This window comes from Lissotriton helveticus, chromosome 1_1, assembly GCF_964261635.1.
Source record: "Lissotriton helveticus chromosome 1_1, aLisHel1.1, whole genome shotgun sequence".
In the NCBI taxonomy this organism is placed as follows: Eukaryota; Metazoa; Chordata; class Amphibia; order Caudata; family Salamandridae; genus Lissotriton; species Lissotriton helveticus.
In genome coordinates this window covers 465,781,703-465,800,138 of record NC_136057.1, presented here as the reverse complement: position 1 = coordinate 465,800,138, position 18,436 = coordinate 465,781,703, and the positions used below count along the sequence as shown (strand labels likewise).

At 44.1% G+C, this 18,436-nt stretch overlaps 1 protein-coding gene across 2 annotated transcripts in view; it reads right to left on the bottom strand.

Moving 5' to 3' along the window:
• The window catches only part of EFCAB6 (EF-hand calcium binding domain 6), an 803,637-nt gene that overhangs the window by 137,671 nt on the left and 647,530 nt on the right, over positions 1–18,436 (bottom strand). The window lies entirely within an intron of this gene.

Sequence of the window (18,436 nt, the reverse complement as noted above, 5' to 3'; positions counted from 1 at the left end):
TAGACCAGATAGCAACTGTACTCTCTAACCAGGTGTATGCTCGCCCAAAATGTAAGTTCCAGATCTCCTGCAAATTACGGCTCAGCCAAACTCCCAGATATTTAACGGCCTCCGCCTCCCACTGCAGCGGGTATTCAGAAGACACTGACAACAGAATACCTATTGCACACACCAAATGATAAAGTACACGTTTGTGCCACGATGGACACCTTAATGGTTGAATCGGCGCTGTCAGAGAGAACACCAATGTCTTTTATGATTAAATCCTCATTTAATATTCTTAAGAGCCAGCCGACACGTGTTTCGTTGCATGGGAATATGATAATTCCGCGACTCCTCAGGGCTGTGAGTTCAGGTTGGCGCACCATAAGTCGCTAGGCTGGTGATAATTCAAACCCGGCCCGCTCGAGACCAGGTGTGTGGATGTGGGTCCGCAAGAAGTCCGCGGGCTCCCTTACCTACACCGTCTTACAGACAAGACAACAATTTCCTAAAAACTAACCAGAGCATTATTCAATTGTAGAAAACACCAACGACCTTATCGCTACAGATTTAATTTTGATGACCGTATCTCATTACAACACACGTTTTCACACTTGAGGCGTCCCTGAACAATTTCCCTATACAGATAGCGAGCCAATCAATTACTGTACACGTTTGCCGCGTTTTACACGTGCACATTTTCAACCGGCGCAGGTCAAATAGAACGACCACAGGCACCGATTTCGCCATTCACGATGAAGAATCCAAGGAGACAGTCGCTCCTACTATTCGCTTGAGTAAGTTTCACTTAGATTGCTGCCTGATTTAATTGCGGCGCCCCCACTCTATTTAAATTTTGCATGATTACACTTTCGAGAATAACACTCGTCGCATAATACTTTCGAGATCCTTCCACCAACACCGCCCGGGTTTTAATATAGCGGCTTACACCTCTTGAAATGTTTTTTACAGAATTCACCTTATCCAGCCGTAATACACACCTCATTTGTCCCGACCGGCACTATACTAATTGTAATATCAAAAAGCATACAGACTGCGGCCTGGTTTAGACGTGGCGCCCGTACACTTGTGCACATTTAGATTTCCCGTGACAACACTCGGTCCTTTCACCAACAACTCTCGTGCTTAAAGATAATGGCTTGCATGTCCTGTGTTGTTTTAAAGAAATCACCATATCCGGTCGCATTTTGATACTTCCCTGGCCGCACCAACTCTATATTTAATTGTAACAAGGAAAGGCACGCCATCTCGTACAATAACTCCTAGTTCCCTTTTTTAAAAAATGGTTTTAAATAAATGGTTGTTTGACAACACGTTAGGGTCACCCTTCCTGCAACCACCTCACGTTAGTCACTTGATTATGAGGAACCATTGGTACACTCACTTTAACATCACACTCCTTAATTTTAGCAGCAATAATAATTTCTCACATCTTGATTGAATCGTTGCTCTACATATAACGCCCTAAGTGGTACTTGAACTTGAAATACAACCCATTACTATTTCAGGCATCTGTGAAGTCGTCCAAGTGTACTATTTCGGCTACCCACTGTTGCTGAAGAACCCAGTACACACAGTCCAGGTATGTCCTCAATGCTAATCGAGATAACACCACCACATTATCATCTACTATATAGATACTAAGGTCCAAAGTACATCATTTTTAGGCGCAGTGAGCCAACCACATCCAGCGTGCCTAGTCGGCTGACAGGCACCAGAAGGATTACAACAGAAGAAATAGAATCACGGTGAGCACACGTTCAGGTGCCCCAAATATCAATTTAGATCCCTCACTGACCCATGGACAGCCCTGACATTCTGTCATTCTTATCCATAGGCTGTCCATCCCTTTCCCAGTCCTGATGAAGACCCGCCCTAGATGCACGTAGTCAGCGCATCAACAATAGGGTCGAAACGTCGACGTACCATACTATAGATCTAACTGCACAAAGTCTGATAGGAACAAAAGAATACATTTTGCCTACAAAGACTACTGTATTGACAGTTGACAACCTTAAATATTTGTAATCTGTATGTATTTGTGTTTTTGTAAAATCTGTATTAGTCTGCCACACTTCACGTTGTATAGCACCATATTTGTCTTTGTGTATTATGGACAGTACAATCAATGCTTGATAAAGTCAAAAGTATTGAGAAAGTGTTTCAGTAAATATTTACTTTCTCAGTCATTTGGGGTCAGTGTCTAATGATTGATACTACTATGTCTGTACCCCGCCAGGGACACACACGTTGGATTACAGGTTGAAATACCTTGTTTAAGTACACTTTTTCCTCCCAACAGAACCATTATTGTTTGTCTAATTACCCCCCAGGTTCTGAGGGTTACAGGGTCACCCCATTATTTCTAATGGTCAGCATGCCTGTTGGAGCACTTATTTTCAAAAGTGATCTTGGGCTGCTTGGCATCTGTTTTGCCCATGTTGTCTTTGTTAAGCAACACAAAACACAAGCACTTTATCGCAAGCGATGTCGGCTGCCACTAGGCTGGTCGCTTTTCAGCTTTATCCTGATTTCACCTACGTTACACTCAAACCAAACCAAGTGTGTTGCAGGCAGCCCGGAGGAGCAGTTCAGAGTCTCACCCCCCGCATCAAATACGCACACCAGAGCAGATGTTATGCTGCAGCACAGCAGGAGGTGCCCCACAACCACCTAGCTCATGCACTCACGACGAGATTGTGAAATATTCCATGCAATGCAGCATTGAAGCACAGGCTAGCATCAGTTCATAATCATTTCGGCTTCTACAGCTTCCCGCCAAGACACCAGGACAGCTTCCACCCCTCACACCACACTTACCGGGAGTCCACGGGGCCAGGTAACTCATGCAACTAGCGGGGGCATTGGCAATCTAGCACCAGCAGCTGTCATATGGGCGGACCTCAAACCTTTTCAGCGGGTCTACGATATATGAAGGCAAAGTCAGGCTCCCCTCCTATAACGCGCCCGAGATCCGGCTATCAAAATGGCGGGCCGCTTCAGTTAGCGAAGCCCCCCACGTCAGGATCCAAATGCACTTCTGTGCCCGGCTCAAGGAATACCACGACGCCAACATCAGCTGCCGCAGCTTCTCCTCCCAGCCTCGCGCCGTCAGGACCCGGGGTGTCCGACGTGTGGCGTTGATGCCCATCCGCCTCCGGCTGCAATACAGGAGTACGCTACCTCCCTCCCAGCCGCCGTAAAGTACACCTCGCCGCTCCGTCAGCAGCAATGGCAGCAGCTCGCATTTAGGAAAGGATCAGCTCCCAGGGAGGCGAACATTCACTCCCCCGTGCCATGGTTGCTCCAGCGCTGACTCTCTCTCAGGTCGCCGGCCGCCTCCGCTACCAGTAGCTCTCTCCAAAATGGCGCTGCTCGCTCCGTGCTACAAGTCCTGGCACATCACCACCATGCTTATCCCGGCATCAAGGGACCCGCTCATAGGCACTCAGGGCCAGCGCACACCTCAGCCTCGCCAATATTGACCTGCCACCTTAGGTACGGTCCTCGCGCCGTTTGGTGGGTTGGGCCTACAAAGCCACGGGCTCGAGTAGGGAGCAAGGCGGGCGCACGGTCAATCCTCCTTCTGCTGTCGGCGTCTCGCTCAATCCGCCACCTCTGTCCCACAGCCAAATCAGCAGCGAAGATCTTTTCGCGATGAAACCGCGATCGCCAAATACACCAGTGCCTCCCCAGTTTAGGGCGCCCCAGTTGCACCGCCACAGCAATATCGTTAGCAGGATTAATTGAGAATCTCGTCCCGGCCGGCGGAGCTCGCTCAAGAGGCGGCCATTCCGCAGCTCAGCCAGCCACGCCCCCTAGTAACCTGGAACTTTGATGACATTACACTATTCACACATAGGCAAGATATTGGCTGGGTATAACGCAGCCCGATCCAATGGACAAATCCCGGGCTGAAGCCAATATCTCATAACAAAAAGAATAAATATAGCCATTCCAGTGAATGAAAGGCCTTAGTAATGTAGAGGAAGACTGCAGCAGCCAAAAGCTCCAGGATCAGTGAATGGAGTTCTGCAAAGAGGGCTCTTAGGATATACAAGGTATATCTCTCCGGTGCATACCCGGATTGATCAGGTTGGACAGTGCTGGGGTGGCGCAGGAGCAGTTTTTCAGCTATCAACATGGCCAGCATTTGTTGTCAATATTTATCACAGACAGCGGCCTAAAGGAGTTGCAGTGGTTGGCGGGTTTATCTACTTTGAGTATCGTAACTATGAGTGCCTCTCTCACAGTCGCGGGAAGAATACCTGTTGTCCTAACGTCCTCATACATAGCCACCAGATGGGGAGTCAAGAGATCAGCATAGTGCTTTTAGAACTGGACAGTGAGGGCAATAAGGACACAGGCCTTTCCACTAGACATGCTGCGGACCACACATATAACATCTACCATAAAGAAGATGACATCAAGGTATTGTCAATGATGATCGTCTAGCCATAATGTCTGTATGGAAGCAAGATAATCATGCACTGCATCTGGGGCTATCATAAGGTCAGATTTATTTAGCAGGGAATAATATTGCTGTATCATCTGCTGGATGTTACTGGTAGTGTGACAGCTAAAGTTTTCATCATTTAGAATCTCTAGGATCCCATTTGCTGTGTTTTAGCAAAAATGGAAGGGTTTTGCCAGTTATCTCACCCTCTCCATATCATATCGCCACAGCCTGTTTTAGGAAATAGTGGGTTGCCTTCTCCGCCTCTTCCTGGTAGTCAGATAGTATTTTAAGGAATTGGGCCCATATCTGCATATCATTAGTAGTGAAGAACCTAGTTTCCAGCTCCCTCAGCTTTTGTTCAAGACGGGTCATGCAAGTCCTCAAGTCTTGCAATGCCCTCGGCTGTCCTGACATACAGGCCTGGGTATGTAGGCCTTAAAGGCCTCCCAGAGCATGCTCAGGGAGTCAAATTAACCAGTATTGGCAGCAAAATACTCAGCTATGGTGACTCCAATTTTGAACCAGAACAGAGGGTCCCAAAAAGCATTTGATGGTAGTCGCAGGTAAAGGCGGCACCACTTTTTCCAGCAAATCAAGGTCCAGGGTTATTGGTGCATGGTCTGATAGTGTATGAGGTAAATGATTAGCCCCTCTGACCCAGACAGCAGCATTTCTTGGGACAAGTCAATGGTCAATGCTTGACCATGCACTGTATGCAATTGTGACGCATGTACCTTGAGCCTGTCCCCATGTCTTTCATGCCACATCTGGAGTAGAACATTATCTGTCATAATGGCATGCAGTTGTGCAGCCTGCCCCTTGCCAGGGATTTCTCCAGAGTCAGATAAATAACTACATTTAAGTCTTCCTCCAGATGATTGCGGAGCAGCCCAAGACCTGAATCTTGTGGCAGACTTAAAGAAAGAAGACGGAGGTGTCACTGTTAGGGGTGTAAATGCACACCATGCACTCTGGGTTACTATGAAGGATGAGATATCACAGCTAGCAGTCCACAATCTCACAGAGGGTGTGCCACCTCCTCCTTTTTCTGATTACAATAAGCACCCCTCTAGCGAAGGAGAAGGAGGAGGAAGTGGCCGATTGTGACTCACCCATCCAGCTGGCCTACATCAGGGTACGAGACTGTTCTGTGAAGTGAAGTTCCTGTGGGGAGCCAACATAAATGTTATGGCTCTGGAAGTATGCAAATATCTGTTGGACCTTGTGCGTGCCACCGACCAACCGAACATTTTAGAATAGTAGCCTAACTTGAGTCATCCTGACGCTGACAGTACAACTGAGGGAGCATCTAATATAAGGATATCCAGTAACATCCCGATGATCCAAAGCTAGTGTCAAAAAACCTGACAACACACTACAGTGTAAGAATGAAGGACAAGTGGATTGGTGAGGCAGACTATGGCAGCAACAACAGAAACAAAATCCCTGCACCCACTTCAACATCCCCTAACCATTGAAGATATGCCCAGCCTGAAGACCCTTAAAGGAAAATCAGAGTTGTCTCACAATGAGGCCAGTGGGAACCTTATGGGAACCATTCTGGCGGAACTCAGAGAGATGGACAGGACCCTGTCTCAATTAGAGAGTGGGTGGTTGGACATCAAACATATAAGATGACCTGGGGTCCCATAGGAGAAACAATAGGGACCTTCCAGATATATGCAATAGTCAACATCGTCGCACTGGCCAGAGTGGGCGGCAGGCTGGAGAGGGTAGTTCCCCCAGTGTCTCCAGCCCGGGAGGTGGGGGAAAATGCAAAGTGTGTAATGATCCACAAGGAAGCCACGATGGACAGGCCTTTCAAACACACAATAAGTTCCAAGGAGAGTGGGAGGAGTGGGATGCCGACTGACCATAGATGGAAAAGCTATTTAGAATCAGCAAATAAATCGAGAAGGGGGTAGTTGAGGTACTAAAACTTGGGTACTAATCATTGTAACTCAGTTACTTTACAATGAACAACTATTCCCCAGGGGTTCATTCATGATGTTCATATGCCCGACTTTACGTCAACTATGGCATTCCCAAACACCTTCAAAGTATAAATATACCTTCACTTGCTATAGCAAGATACGGTGGTTCGGAGCAGTTTGAAGACCTACTTGGCCGACGCAGCTCGCCACAGCAAGTGCCGAAGGAAGCCGACTCTCCAGCTGATGCACTGATTAGGAAACTGCCCTTCTCTGCCGAGAATCCAGCTCCAGTGTTTTCTGGTTCCCCTTGCGGGGTGTTGGGAAATCGAGTCTCCGAGACAGAGATACCAGACCTTCTTCATTCTAAAAAGGTATGGAGCTGATTAGAACCTAGAGAAACCTTTGGTAGATTCTTGGCAAAACTAAACCTAAGCAAAAGACCATACTTACTTCTTCCCACGTACTAGACTTAGGTTAGGTACATTGGGGTAGGCGTATTTTAGGAGCACCAGTTGAGTATTTTAGTCTATGTTATTTATGTATGTATTTTTATATGGCTTAGAAACCATACAATGCTCTTACAGTATTATTTCATATTACTGTTTACGCTGTACTCATTATACTTTTCATTCTGCCTAACGATTGTAGCAGTACACTACTCTTGCATGAGAAAGAAGACTGTTCAATAAACCTTTTTATTGAAAACGCCCGTCTCTCTATTTCTCTGCAACTCTGTAGAAACATAGCATGCATGATTGACTGAGTAAAATAGTTATGTATTATTTCCACGACTCTGAAGATACGTTTATTCTTGGGGAAACAAAGTTGTCAGAACTAATCCCTTCTTGTTTATTCGAGAACGTTTCTAGTGACCTCTGAGCTAGCTGGCACTCACTATTAAGTTTAGTGTATTCGATAGAGACCTATTGACTTAAGTCCTACGTCAAATCTATAGGATATATTATTCCAATGCGCGGAGCCTATTGGGAATATAGGAACTACACTACACCTTGTCCTCGAGATGTGTAGGATCATATCGCAGTCTGTGTAAGGAAGAAGGCGAGCTATGGTCAGTTGCATGGCAGCCCCTCTGGGGAGGGCATGGCCCAGCGACCTGTGTATCCTCTAAACTGAAAAAGAGGTAAGTGAGCTGTAACCAAAGAAGAAGCCTGATGTTGTTTCTCCTGGAGTGAGTCTCCAGGTTCTCATTTGTGGTTTTGATCACTTCGAGCTCCTTCTCTACTTTCAGCAGTTGCCCACTGTGAATTGCATCATCTTCAGTGTTCAAGGCACTCCTCATGTTTCTCCAATTTGTTGCTCATTCTATTCAATCTGGGGGTGAGGGTGCAGATTTTGACATCTATAGTCTGTAGGCTATATCACATCTCTGTCAATATTGCCCCCACATCAGCATCCAAGTCAGCTCTGTCAATACTGCCCCCACATGAGCATCTGAGTCTGTTTCTGCAGGATTTCCTGAGAGCAACGCAACCACACCGCTGCAGCCTCTAGCCGTGGAGTCTTCCTCTTCTCAATGGATAATATCAATTTCCGGTCATGTTTCCACAGAGGGGATCCAGAGAGTTTGGTGAGATTAATAGCGCCTATAAAGCCAGCTTCTAAAAGAGAGAGCAAGGAGGGTGGGTGGTTATATATTCCAGCAGGCATTGTGGTAGGTCTAAACTGCACTTGAATTGTCCTCCTGGACCAGCTGCATCCCTCCCCAATGAAATGGCACCTTTAGGTCTGTGAACCGCCCACCTGAGTGAAGTGGGCTCTCAGGTTGTTGCCATAGGAGATGTGCAGGTTATTCTAAGGGATCTGTAGGTCACCCCTTATGCAGGGTGTTCAGCTGTTAGTGGCTTTCCTGTTGGTCCCGCCACACCCCGAACAGTCCGGTGAGCTTGAGCAGACAACCTGTCTCCAAATCTCAAAATGACCTCTCCACTCTATGGGACCATTCGTGAGGAGGGAGTACAGTCCTGCCCTTCATGCACCCAGGGGGTCACAGCAGTTCAAGCAGGGCTTCCAGCGGCCACTCGAACACGGGGCTGGGGAGTCTGGCCCAGGAGGATGCGCAGCTCGTGGGCCCAGGTGCAGCCAACCTACACTTGGGATTGCGCGGTCCAGCTCACATGCCACTGGCCTCACAGAAGCATGCCAGGGCAGGGAGCATAGGCCCCAACCAAGCAATCACACCCATATCGTCTCCAGGGACAAGACAGGTCCCATAGCACCTCATGGCACAGTCCAGCCTCCGTGACGGCCAACGCCTCTCCCCAATGAGTCAACATCTTATCTCTCAGGGTTGTGCGGCCCAGTCTCCAGGGCGCGAGAGTGATTGTGTGCACTGTGGGAGGGAAGGCCGCCTATCAGCCACCCAAGCAGCAGCATATTCACCTCACTCGAAGTCCAGGGCGGGGGCTGTGACAATCCACTCCAGCTGTTGCAGTTTAGTTGCCTCTGGCTATCATGTTCCCAGCAGGGCAGAACTACGACTCACTCTGCAGGGCCACGCCTTGCACCTCAGGCCTCAGCTAGCAGAGGAGGCAAATATTGACCCATTGTGGCTTTTGGCAGGGCGGCTTCCAGAGTTCTACCTTCTAGAGTGCCCCAGGACCCCATATAAGCAAAAAGGAAGGGGCGTATAGTGTGGCGATGATAGGGGATTGGTGACGGATGATCAATCTATCTGGCAAATTCACTTTTAAAACCCTGCCAACTTGCAGCCAGGCTCACCAGCGCTCCCACACTGTTATGAACCTGGGGGCAGAATAATACATCTAATGGCAAACAGCTTAACCGTGAGAGATAAAAACACAGAGGGCTCTCCCTCATATTGAATATTACATTATTTAAGACTATTAGTGATAAACTGAAGGATTTTCTATTTATCACTAAACATAGGGCATCAATTAAACTTTTCCCCCAAAAGAAGCTGTAAATGGTCGTCTTCTTTCAGTTTGAGTTTTGAGCAGCAGTTTATTGTCAGGAGTTCCATCAACTGAAGTGTTGAGTGATCTCTGGACATACATCACACAGAACTAGGTTATAGCAGAGGATAAGGCTAGAGTTCTCAAGAGATGCATCACTTACATATACAGTTTACATTGTCTGTCCCTGCCAGGAAAAAACCTGGCGGTAAGGGACAGAAAAAACACAATAATGACCTCCACACCCTAGCAAAAAAACTCAAAGGGTGTGGGAGTCATTGTTTTTTTTTTCAAAAACAAACTCCCACTTTGGGAGTTTGTTTTTCAAAAACAAAGTATGTTTGAAAAGATTGACAGCCGGCTGTCATGCTGCTGTATGGCGTTTTAGGACCCAAGATAAATTTACTGATTCATGTCCTTATATAGGTACAATTCACATTGCCCTTACATAGGCATAGAAATCATAACCATATTTAGACATAGCCCATGCTGTCCAAATACAGGCATGACTACTTCCACCCGTTCCAAAAAGCCACAACGATTTCTTGGAAAAATCGGCTTAAGCAGTCAGCGACATCCCCTTGCTTGAATGTTGATTTGTCCAAGAACTCATGGAGTTTTCAAAGAACTTCCATTCCCTTGGGGTTCTTTGATGATGTTATTATGCCCGACTTTACGTCAAACTAGGCACCTTCAAGGTATAAATATGCCTACACTTGCTCTAGCAAGGACACAGTGGTTCGGAGCAGCTCAACTATCTCCTTGCCCGACGCAGCTCGCTACAGCAAGTGCTGAAGGAAGCAGACTCTCCAGCTGATGCACTGATCAAGAAGCTGTCCTTTCTCTCGCTGAGAATCCAGCTCCAGTGTTTCCAAGCTCCCCTTGCGGGGTGTTGGGAAATCGAGTCCCGAGACAGAGATACCAGTCCTCCTTCATTCTAAAACCAAGGTACGGAGTTGTTTAGACCCTAAGAGAAATCTTGGATAGATTCTTGGCAAAGAAACTAAACCTATTCTACACCACACTTACTTCTTCCCTCGTACTAGACTTAGGTTAAGTACATTGGGGTAGGCGTATTTTAGAAGCACCAGTTGAGTGCTTTTTGCCTTTGTTATTTATGTATGTATTTATCTATGGCTTAGAAACCATACAATGCTTTTACAGTATTCTTTTATAATACTCTTCTTGCTGTATGCACTATACTTTGCAACCAGTATTACAATTGCAACAGTTCACTTTACTTGCAAGAGAAAGAAGACTGTTCAATAAATCCTTTTATTGAAAACGCCCATCTCTCTATTTTTCTCAGCATCTCTGATGAAACGAAGCAAACACGATTGACTGAGTAAAATATCTATTGTTTCCACGACTCTGAAGATACGTTTATTCTTGGGGAAACAAAGTTGTCATATTTATGCAGTTGTCAGAAACGAATTCCTTCTTGTTTATTCGAGAACATTTCTAGTGACCTCTGAGCTAGCTGGCACTCACAATTAAGTCTAATATATTAGATAAAGACCTAGTTGGCCTCAGTCCTACGTTAAATCTATAGGATATATTATTGGAATGGGCAGAGCCTATTGGGAATATAGGAACTACACTACATAGTGCCCAACGTTTTCGTAAGGCACTAATTTAACGCTAGATACTAGAGTAACTCTGTCGTGCCTTTTTCCCTTAGAATACTCCAGTAGACGTCTGGAGTGGGTAAAAGGATAAAATATCAGCCATAACTGAGTAGGACGAAAATCCTATGTATTAGTTTTTGGTTTGTTCAACGTTGAAGGATACAATGTTCCAGAATATTGTGCATCTTATCTTTGTTTCCTTGAAACTTGCTCTGCAAACTTTCAGTAAACAATGTCAAATAACGAAGGCAATAACGAGAACGGTGGGGCTGCCGGAACTGCAACCCAACCGGGCTTAGAGGTTACAGGTTTCCACCGAAATGACCCGTATGCGATAATCATCATGGAAAACGTAAGGAAAGCCATCACTATAAAGCTTATAACAAATGGCCTATCACCAAGAGGGGGTAGGGTAATTTTTGTAATAGAGGCACATGAATATCGGCAGACAGAGGTATTTTACTCATGGATTTTCTTCTCTGAAGCAAATTCAGTAACACATGTGTTTCACTTCTACAAAGAAGAGGAAACACCAATGGAATACACTCCTTTCGAGGATATCGAAATTCCACTAACTTACCAAGAGCATGCGTTTAAAGGCGCCCTACACCATCGAAATCATATTACCAAGCTCGGTCCACTAGTAGACCAGGAGCAACATGGCCAGTACTAGCCAGCTATACACCACATCCTGCCATTGAAGAAATGACAGGTGAGGAATTATTAGTTCAACTAAAACAACTAATCAAAATACATAGACAATTGGTTCAATATGTCATGCACACTCTAACAGTCCAACCTCCTATAAGGATTCCACAGCAAACCCCTCACCAGGGGAACACAAATAAAATAACACCACAGACTATACAATCAGTCATTGGTAAATTGCCCTCAAAAAGGGAACAAATTCCATTCTGGATAGTTAAAAAAAATACTCTAATTGAGACACTTAGGGTACAGTCTTTGCTGCAATCTACACAAAAACACATGGGGCAGAGCCTGCTTTGAATCTGGGTATGAAATTACTAAAAGATTTCAAACAGGTCTCAGCTATAATTTTAGCTAATATTAAAGGTGAAGCAGCATCCGTGGCGATCCGCCCAAAAATAGGAGAAATTGATGTAACTGAGCAACCATATGAACTGGCCAGAATAATAGAAAAATCCTATGAAGAACAAGGTAGAGATAGTTTGGGTGGGAAACCAGTCAAACTCCAACTAACAGAAAGTCCTGAAAAGGTCTTTATTAAAAACACTCTCACTACTCCTAAAAAGAAGTGGGAGAATACTAAACAAACTTCTAACGAGAAGAATTCTCAGTCCTGAGGAAGGTTTCCTCAAAAGGAGCCCTCTGAAAAGAGGTATAACCTCAGGAATAGGGATAATTTGAGAAAAGCCAATTCACCAAAAAGAAGGTAGCAGGACTAAAAATAAGACATGCCAAGGATCTTGAGGACACAACTCAAGAACGGGGAGTGGGCCCAGACAATGCTGGACAGCACAACAGAAGTCACCATAGCTCGCAAGATCTTGAAGGATCATCTGGAGACAGTGGACTTGAATGAGTACATCCAAGTTCAAACTGCGATACCAGGGTTAGTGTACCCCATAAGTTATATGAAGTAACGCTCCAGATGGAGGGGGAATTAACTAGGAAGATAAGAGCAATCTTTGGGGAGAAGCTCTCTAAGGGTTATGACATTCTTCTAGCTGAAAAAGACTGGCCACCAAAATTTGTCAGGGAGTGCTCACATGGCGAAGACATCAATATGCCAGCCTTCTCCAATCATATTCCAATTCACTTAAAAACACCTATGCCAGAAAATGGGCTGTAGTCCAGGCACCAGCATTATATAAAAATCATGTAGGAGGGGATGAGGATTCTCCTCACCATAAAATCCAGTTCAAAACACAACCACCTGTACAAAGGCAGTATCCAGTTAAGCAAGAAGCAAAAAAACAGGTCAGGGAGATATTAGTTAAACTTGAATACCAAGGGGCGATTGAAACATGCACCTCGGTAATCAACAATCCTTTGTTTCCTGTCTCCAAACCAGACAATACATATCGTCTAGTTTTGGACAACAGACATTTAAATTCTTGTTGCAAAACCTTTGCAGTACAAAATGCACACAGTGCAGCACTAATGAATAACATTATGCGTAAAAAAATATAAAACCACATTAGATATTTCTAACGGTTTCTTCTGTCAAAACATCGCACCAGAAAGCAGGTATTTGACCGCTTTCTCAATAATGGGGACACAGCGTCCCTTCTGTCGTCTCCCCCAGGGATTCAAGAATAGTCCAGGGTTTGTTTCAGCTAGAGTAACAGAATTACTACAAACGTATGATGATGAGGCATTATCTTATGTCGATGACATCTATCTAACGGATGATGACTTGGACAGGCACTTGAACAGAGTGAACACCATAATACTTGGCTTTGCAGCAGAAGGGTACAAATTCAATTTTAAGAAATCACGAATTGCCCACCTCAATGTCCTTTTTCTAAGATACGAGTTATCGAGTGAAGGCAAAATCCTGGCAGCCAACTTTTTAGAAAAGTGTGCACTGCTCCAAACTCCAAAAATGCTGAAAAACTTACAGTCAATTCTAGGTTTTCTAAATTTCGGAAGAACATACATTCTAAACAACGCAGAAAGGGTTAAACCTCTCCACGAATTAATCAAACCTGATTTCAAAACAACTAATTGGACTCAAAAACACACAGAAATTTTGCGTTTAGTGCAAACAGACTTGTTAGCAACAACACATTTACAGACACGCGTAAACGTACGCAACCTTGTAATACCAATCATCCTAGGAAGATGCAGATTCACGTACTTAACCTTTAATGAAGGTGAAAAAGTACCAATTGCTTATAAATCACACTTGTACACACAAGCGGAAATGAAATTCACTTCAACAGAAAAAATTCTGACAGAGGTTCAAACTGCAGTAGGAAAAGAGAGAGCCATTGCACAGGGAAAACGCATAATGGTCATTACTCCTGTACCTGCCTTAGAAGCAGTGACAAAAGCAAGCATTCCGAATGCAAAGGCTTTACATCCAAGATGGATACAATGGGTTAACTCTCTTGCTGCAACAGACGTTGAATACGTTTTTGAACCCCACTTGAAAACTCAAGAATTTCTACAATACGGACAAGAATGTCCTCTGCCCACTGAGATTCTGCCTCTAGAACAGTATGAATGTATAATTTATACAGATGGATCAGCACAGCCCGCAATTGGGGGTTAACAAGCTTATAGTCCTGCGTGCGCGATTGTTAAAGGTCGCTGGCGTGAAGGTAAATTCCGACCTATGGTCACAAAAACTCAATCTATCTGAGATTGTACAGCTCAGCGAGCTGAACTACAAGCATTCAAGATGGCGCTTGAAAATACTGATCGCGTATTCCCCACACTTATAGTGTGCGATTCCTATTATTGCATTCAATCTTACAATGAATACTTGCAGAATTGGATTCAAAACGGTTTCAAAGATGCAAAAGGTGGCACAATCAAGCAGAAGTTGCTTTGGGAACAAGTAGTTCAATTACAGAAAGAACTACAAAAGACTCAAGTGATCCATACACTGAGTCATCAACGTGATGGCGTTCACATTGCAGGGAATTCATTGGCTGATGAAGCTGCGAAGGCAGCTGTGCAAACGGCTTCTGTAGCTGCAATCACTCGTTCAAAAACAAAAATAGACAGCGAAATAATGCAGGCTGTCGCCGCTTTCAACAAGGACAGCGGTAAAACATTACCAAAAGGCTTTCCACTCAAATACTCATATATATAACTGATGCAAATAATGATCCTTTTGCTCGAATCCCTGGAATGGGGGATAGAGTAATTCCAAACATGGAACATAGATTAGGACTAATTTTAGCAGCATATGAAGGGCTAGCCTCTGCACACGCAGGTGTTTACGCCAAGGTGTCGTTATTAAAACAGAGATACTGGTGGCCACGCATGAGGAAACGGACCAAAAACTACGTTTTGGAATGTGAAATCTGCCAAAAATTGAAGGTTTCAACACTGAAACGCCTGGCACAGATGCCCCTTTTAATTTCATTTCCATTAGCGTGTGTTTACCTGGACCACTGTCGTCCCTTACAGAGGGATGGCACCTATAAATATATCATGGTAGCAGTGGATTCATGCTGAAGATTCATTTGGATGTGGCCTCAGCGCTCGGCTGACGCCCGAACTGTTATAAAAGATTTGCGAGTCTTTATCGGCACATACACAGTCGGCAAGATACATTCTGACCAGCGTCCTGCGTTTAGCTCCAAAGCTTACAATGAGGCCATGGCCAGTCTGGGCGTCGCATTGCAGCATTAGAGTCCATTCCATCCTGAGGGAAATTCTGTAGTGGAAAGACAAAACCGGGACATAAAGCAATCTATAACAGTTAGGGTATTAGGCTCGGGTGAAGGGTGGGTCAAACATTTAATAAGTGTCCAACGTAGTCTCAATAATCTGCCAAGAAATTCTCTGGGTGGAATCACTCCATATGAAATCCTTTTTGGTACTAGAATGATTGTCCAGGACCTTGATCGTCACACTTCAGTGGTAGAACAAAAACCCTTTGATATTAAAGACCGTTTGCTGTTTTGCAGGACTTAAATGAGACAAGGAGAAGTCAAAGCAACACATTGCAGAAGCCAACGACCACTGAAGGGGAACCACCCGTCCCGGCAAGGCCTGCCTGGATTCCAAAGATTGGGGATCTAGTCAGAGAAAAGATCGCGGATAAGAAGGAATTTGGGCCTTCTTACTGAAAACCAGTACCTGTGCTAGCAATCCACGGATCAAGAACAGTGTTACTGCCGCCCCTTGCTTGAAGAAAGGAGAACAGGTTTGTGTCCATCGACCTGGTAAAAACCACATCATGTGGCCAATAATAAGTAGTATGCCCAGTGGACTCCAAAGATGTAGCAGACAACCAAATCTTGCTACTATCCAAGAGGTTCAAACTGAGAGACTCATCACCATTGAGGAATCTGCAGTGGGAAAAGAAGGACTATGCAACAAAGCCATGGAACTTGTACCTCTTAAAACCTAAATAACATTTCGTCAAGATACTCCTGTCTACAATGATGTAGCATCTGACTATACTAATATGACAAAGGATCCGGTAACTCCAGTGATTTCAAGTAATTCTGATGTAATACCTTCCATTGACAGAACTGCTCTGGCTATTTAATTAACTATGATACGTTTTTGAGGATCCCAGTGAGCCTCAAACAACGCCAGCAAATAAAACTTTTAAAGAACAAGTAACAGAACTTCTTCAACAACTTGAAAAAACGTATCTGGTTTCACCATGGGTTGAATTTTGGGTTGCGCTAGGCGTACTTTTTCTCCTACTTTGGCTAACTCTTGTATTAACTTTGGGAATGCGATAAATGGAAGATGTAGTAAAATGGACACAGCAAGTAAGAACATCAACTTACTCCTCAAGCCACACAAATCCTCTCATCAAAAAGGTTTGACATCAGTGAACATCACAGCCGTTCCTATACCTGGTGGTATAGCATGGGACAGAACTGATTGACATCTTTGGCCCCGCCGAGCTGTTGAAGATTCCACATCAAGTCAAGGTGTCCTTGAGTGACTTTGTTTCACCCAGCACATTTTCTGATGATTGGGACTTTGAGACTGTTAATAATATGATGTCAGACTTAGAAATGTCTGCAAAATTTAAAAAACATGAATACTTAGAAGGTTCATCAGATTATGAACAAATGTACTGTTATAATCACTATGGTCATCATGTTTAGCACAAATCTGCAAACCCTAGAAATGTTTATATTTATAATCAATGGAAACATTGTCCAATGCCACCAAAAGGTAGCTAAAAAGCATTTTATGAAAAATGTCCATACTTCTCAGGTTTTAATGTCTCAAATCCAGAAACATTTTACTTTAAAAAAAGACAGGAATGAAAAGTATGTTGACTAATACTAAGCAAATTTATTCTGCGGCCTTTTATGCTCAGCTGTCTACATTAGGTTTTGACTTTTTGAAAGAAAACATTGAGACTAAAACTGTCTGAGGCACAAAAGACTGGCAGGTGCAGGGACTATAAGCTTTATTTAGAGCCAGCATCATCCCTGAAAAAATAATGTTTTTGAATGACACTGTTCAACAGACATACTGTCTTGGCCTAGCCAAGATAAAAGATTTAAACAAACCGTCCATACCTACACCTGTACCTGATAGTAAAAACACTACAGAGGGGGTGGTCGTCGTAAAAACAATTTTACTTAAAAACAGAACTGATTGAAAAAATGATTAATGTGGCCCACAGACAAACAACTGTCATGATAGATTCCTGAATAAGACACAAGGGTTTACATTAAGTAGGCCAGATCCAAGATACGTCCAGAGACAACATCCAGGGATAGTAACAACATACAGTGTAGGAAAACTGTGCCTTGAGTGGCTACAGAATTCCGCACTTACAAAGGTTAAACAACACTTATCTTTACTTAAAGATGGCGTTGATTTAAGGGACTTCTTATAAGGTCCTGCGAAACGGCGTCATGAACGTTTTATATACGCTGGTATATACGTCACTTATAATGAAGCTTGGAAAGCGACACAAGCAGAGACTGCAGAATGAATATGAGAAATTGATTGTATTAATTTAGAGAAAGCTCTCTCTGTAGTTGACAATGTGTTAACGACTGTCATCCAGAATTTATTCTTTGGACAGCATGGTATCCTCTGCCATTGACATAATGGAACAGGACTTGCTCATGCTACAGCATGGACAGTCACAATTACGTTCTATAATGCTATTAGGCTGGACGTTACAAAATCTTTGTTTTGGATATGTCCCATGGCGTTTAATCAACACCACATCAATGTTTTCTGTATTTAACCTTACAGATAAACAAATCAGTTTTGCACAAAGAGGAGCAGACTATACGGTGCTGAGCATTGACAAACTGGAAAGATTACCATTAAGTGTTTCACAAAAACCTGCAACAGAATGGCTAATACATGGGACAATCACTCTGCCTGTCACAATTTTCCAATTGTTCAATATTGTTTGAAACATATACCAGCTGGCGTATATGAAAGGTTGGGTAAAGAATACATCAAGTCAACCTGGGATTTACCATATACACACAGATGTTGGAGTGGGGGAAAAAAGTATTTCTTAGTGGTACACAATGCAAAAGTGCACTAAGCGGTACACTTTTATGTCAGGGTATTAATTTACATGGAGCCTGTGACGGTTCCGCGGCCAACTTATCCTGCCACCTGCAAGGTTATCCAGCTGCAGTGATAGATCCAATTTTTAGGCAGCTTTCTAACGGAAGCTAAATTATGTTGAATGATCACAGCTGCTGTGGCATGTTGCCAGGAATAGCCTATCTCGTAACTGTGTCAGCCAGGGTCACATGTTATATGCAAGTATTGTTTCCTAAAACTAAGACAGATGGGGAGTCGCCG